Below are 4,909 nucleotides of genomic sequence, written 5' to 3' on the forward strand. Positions count from 1 at the left end.
TAAATTTCTGCACTGACCTCTATTTACCGCTGCTGGTGGCGCATTGCATTGTGGGATATCTTGCTGCCTCAAGTCCTTGATAAAATGGGCGGAGCAAGAACACATCCGGGTACTTTGAGCGTTCTTGCCTGGATGCATAGACATAATATAAGAGTAGACCCCGCATTGGCTGCTCCGGCGCAGGAAATACGGCGGCCATCTTGGAGCGGCATACTCTCCTACTTTGCTCAATCAAAACAGCAGAAGATGCCTCAGCCCTGAGGGATATTGTTGTTCGGATCGATGGACTATTGATGTGAGGGCTCCACAGACAACATTTCACAATTAAGATGGACATATTATTGCGTGTTATAACATTCACCAGCAAAGTTTACACAGGTGGTAAAGACTATTATTTATGTGTAATTCTCTCACTCTGTCAAAAGTAAGATACATCCTAAATCTTCCGTTTTTGTTTTGAAGGTTTTATAAAGACACAATATGAGGAAGAAGGGGGAAATATCTCTAAAGAGAGATGGATTCATTGCAGCACGGATGAATCTCGGATTGGATTTTGGACTCAATCTCAGGTGCAGAATCACTCTGAAGCTAGAACTCATTGGCTGGAAAACATATACATATATCTATATATGTATGGATGTATATACATATAAACATGTATCCAATATATATTATTCAGTATTGATCATTATTTATTTGTCATTATTAATCATTATTTGTGTTTGTATTGTTACATAAATATGTATTGATATTACAAAATAAATTATTAAATACATTTTTAATAATAATTAGATTGCTTTTGAATATGATGCAGGATTTAAAATGAACTGATGAAGATGGTCTATGTGTCTAGTGTGTCTGTGGTTCCCTTCTGGACCTGTTACCCCATCAACCCGACGTGGAAGACTATGTTCAGAATTTAGGTCTCACTGCATCTTGCGGTGGCAACATTGCAGCCAGTGGGCTGAGGGAAATACACTTCCTTTTTGTAGCAATTCAAGAGCTACACAGCTTTTATTGCTTCGCAAAAATTTCATCAGCACAGAAACTCCAAAGCACACAAAGAAGCAATTATTTCTATCTATCTATCTAGATATCTATCTATCTAGATATCTAGAGATAGATAGATAGATAGATAGATAGATAGATAGATAGATAGATAGATAGATAGATAGATAGATAGATAGATAGATAGATAGATAGATAGATAGATAGATAGATAGATAGCACAAAGTGTGTCGTAATTACAGTACTGCAAATTGGTCTGTACCGTCGCTGATACGTTTGGTCTGGAAGGGTTAAACATGAACATAAAGTCAACATTCAAATAGCTTGATTCATGTGAGTTCTCATAAAAAGCTGAGCTATCACTCTTTTTTGTGCTTTATTAACTCTGCTCAACCTCTGACAGAGTAGCTGTTTTTAGGGGGAAACTGACACTCAGATTTAACTATTAACCTTAACATGTAAACACATTATTAACAGCAGCTCAGAACATAATGACGCATTCTATCATCTTTAAGCAGCAAACGCTACAGTCATTTATTAGCGGCCGTTCGCTCACGGCATCGGCAGTGAAAGGAACAATCAGAAAGGTTCAGTTTCCACATTAATGTATTAAAATGTCAACGTTATATGTTAAAATGTCAACCCTATTAATGGCGTTGCCAGTCTGCACAGGTAAAATGTCAGGACGGAAACAAATGCAAGACACAATGAATGAAATATGGAGTAAAGGGCTGTAAATGCTGAGTACAAAAGACAATATTATCTGAATAACTCAAATGCAAATCAATTTTCTAAAGTAGGTAGATAAAATAAAGACATGCTTGTAATATTTTAACCTGTATTGATACTAAAATCACTCGTTTTAGGAGCTGGACAATACCCTCTGTAATATTCAGGACTGAATACCAGTCGTAAGTTAATTTTGAATGAGATTTTCTTTGCCAAAAATACTAAAGGATTTTCACAAACAAATAATTGCCAACTGTTTTTCTTGTCTCCTGCCGGCTCCCTGCTGAGAAACTTCTACCACACCACAGGAGTCCCAGACACAACAACTCCACTCTGCTTCCACCAAAGTCACCTTTCCCTGATTGGCTTGTAGGACAAGAAGAGAAGCAAAGACAAAAAAAAGAGAAGAAAAGGAGTACTAAATGTGGCAAAAAAAAAAAAAAACGTTTTAAGCTGTTACTCTGTGCATGTACAGATGTTTATTCACATTGATGATTTAGAGACAATTGAACAACTGGGAATATAATACTTTTGTTAGAAGACCATATTAGATTTTAAAAAATGTATTTGAAAATGTTTCTTGTCTTGCAACATTTATAGAGAAATGCAGGATGAAGTGATCTAAATGCTTAAGTTCTGCAAAATATTTCTACATTTATAGCTACAGTTGTGATCAGAGGTTCATCTATTTTCATGAATGTCAGATTAAATTTGGGTTTTAAATTGTTTATTCGAGCCAGTCTTTTTTCAGGGTGAAAAAATGCGACTCACAATTCTATGAATAAGACTCACAAGTGTGGATTTATTGTGGATTTTCTCTAGTTATATACTGTATAAAATTATGCATGGTCTTTAGAATACACATATATTTTATAGCGGTGCAACGATTGCAGTTTTTTGGCCGATCTTTTAAAAAGCCAAAACTGCCAATTCTGATTTTGTCTGAAATGTTGCTCGGTATAACAAGAAAGTTGCTGAATTGGTAACACGTGACTGTTGTTAACTGTAAACGTTCAGACATGACCTGATGGGCTGGTCAGTCAGTCAAACCTCTGTCACTGCAAAGCAGAAGAGGACAGTGTTTGGTTTTTAGATCTTTGTCGAGTTAATTAAGATTGGTGATAAGATTGATTGATTTGGATAAAATCGGCTTCACATGTAAAAGATCACCAATCTCACAAAATTAAGGAAACTGTATGGTCGACAAATTGGTGCACCTCTAGTATTTTTGACTAAAAGTTCAATAGAGAAAGTAAACTCATCGTGAATAAAAGGTATGTTTTGGGGAGTCAAAAATTAACAGAAATGCTAAAGCGCTACGCTAAATATTAGCTCTGCTAGTAGCGGATTAGCAGAAGTGTACCCACCTACGTCAGTTTCAGTTTATTTTCGTAATATCCATAAAATGTCTAACTTCCTGAAAATGTCAAAATGCAGATTTTTCTTCTCAAAACAAGATGTAGTTTAGAAAAGTTTCAAGTTTTTTTGCCTCAGGGACTAAATCATGAGAGATGAGGTCAGAGGCAGTAGGAGCGAAAGATGAATGCACCTTGCTCTTCCTGTTGGTTTGAAATGTGGTTGTTGTTAAAACTAAACAGACGAAAGGAGCAAGAAAGATAGAAATAAAGAAAGGCAGGAGAATGAAAGTGTGTCTGCTGCTCCTCCTGATGGACCCAGCCAAGCCATTCATTACTCCCCGAACGCCAGCCGGTGTCAGTTATATTACCGCGAAGCCGTCCCTGACTGACGGCCATGAGTGGGGGGAGAAAAATGGCAGCAAAATACTGCTGGATGCCCTGCGAGAAAACAAGGGAGAGGCTGTTGATGGATGGGTGTGTTTGACCCAGGCGGGTTTCTTCCAGATGAGACAGGGAGTCAGCTGAGCCTTTGGCCCTCTGCTCACAGCATGCCAGCCTTGTCAGCATAAGAGGCATCAAGCTAAGTTGCCCCCGTTGGCGCCTCCGTCACTTGTGTCAAAACAGACGCTCTCCATATTCAACAGATGAAACTCGATGGAATGGGAATACAGAAGCTTCACTGGGTTTATGACGGCCCTGATGTCAGGGTGAGGGCAAATATCCTCCCCTCTCTCAAGCATCCCAAAGACAATGGCTGCAGGACACAGACCTGGGCACATTTTCTTAAATATGATATCAGTTTGGCTAAAACACAATCCAGAAAAGTATTTTTGGGCTTTTTCTCAATGTCTCATTTCTCATATTTCACCTCATTTTTCCTCCTGTTATCTTCTGTGTCTGTGACTGTGACAACTAATTGGATTTCCCATGGTGCTCAGACTGTAACGAGAGCAAAATGTTCAATTTAGTGGCACAAATTAAATAACTTACAGTGTCCCACAAAATCCCTCATACTTTATTTTTTTCACATTGCAGCACATAACTTTCACACAGAGCCATGATTGCAGATTAGATTTAACATATTTTGGAGCAGAAAAGTAAAATTTATCTATTAAAGGGAAGGAAGCTTTCCCAAACAGTTTGGCCTTCCGTGAAAAAGTGATTGATCCTAAAGCCAAACCACTGATTGTGCCAAACTTTGTAACAAAATTACTGTCAAAATGAGATATCAATGATAATTCCTGTTTTACATTGCTTTATGTAGAGGACTGTTGGTCCACTCTTCTTTGCAGAATTGTTTTAATTCAGTCACATTGGAGAGTTTATGAGTATAACTGGCATGTTTAAAGTCATAGCATCCCAGGTTTTTTGCTGTTGCTTTATTACAACTATATAATGAATGTAAATACAACATATCCATCTGTACAGCCCATTGTCTTTGCGCTTATCCTTGCAGAATCATGAAGGGCTGGTGGAGTAATTGGGCCAGTCCATTGACAAAAATATATATTATGCATCGGGTTAAATAAGTATTAGATACACAGTCAATTTTTAAAGTTTTTCCACTTACAATAAAAGGAGATGGTCATTGTCGGTACACCTCAACTGTGTGAGATAAAATCTTCTTTACCTGTATTTATTGTACGTAAGGTTCCTATTCTAAATATTTAGAATTTTCTTATGTGTTAAGTACTCATTTTATGCAATAAATAAATTATTAAAATATCTTACGGTGAGATTTTCCATGACATTTTTTTGTTGATCGCCTCCGTTTGAACACGTGACGTAAATTATTCCGACGTCAGCCGGTTGAC

Source organism: Poecilia reticulata, linkage group LG2 (assembly GCF_000633615.1).
Source record: "Poecilia reticulata strain Guanapo linkage group LG2, Guppy_female_1.0+MT, whole genome shotgun sequence".
NCBI lineage: Eukaryota > Metazoa > Chordata > Actinopteri > Cyprinodontiformes > Poeciliidae > Poecilia > Poecilia reticulata.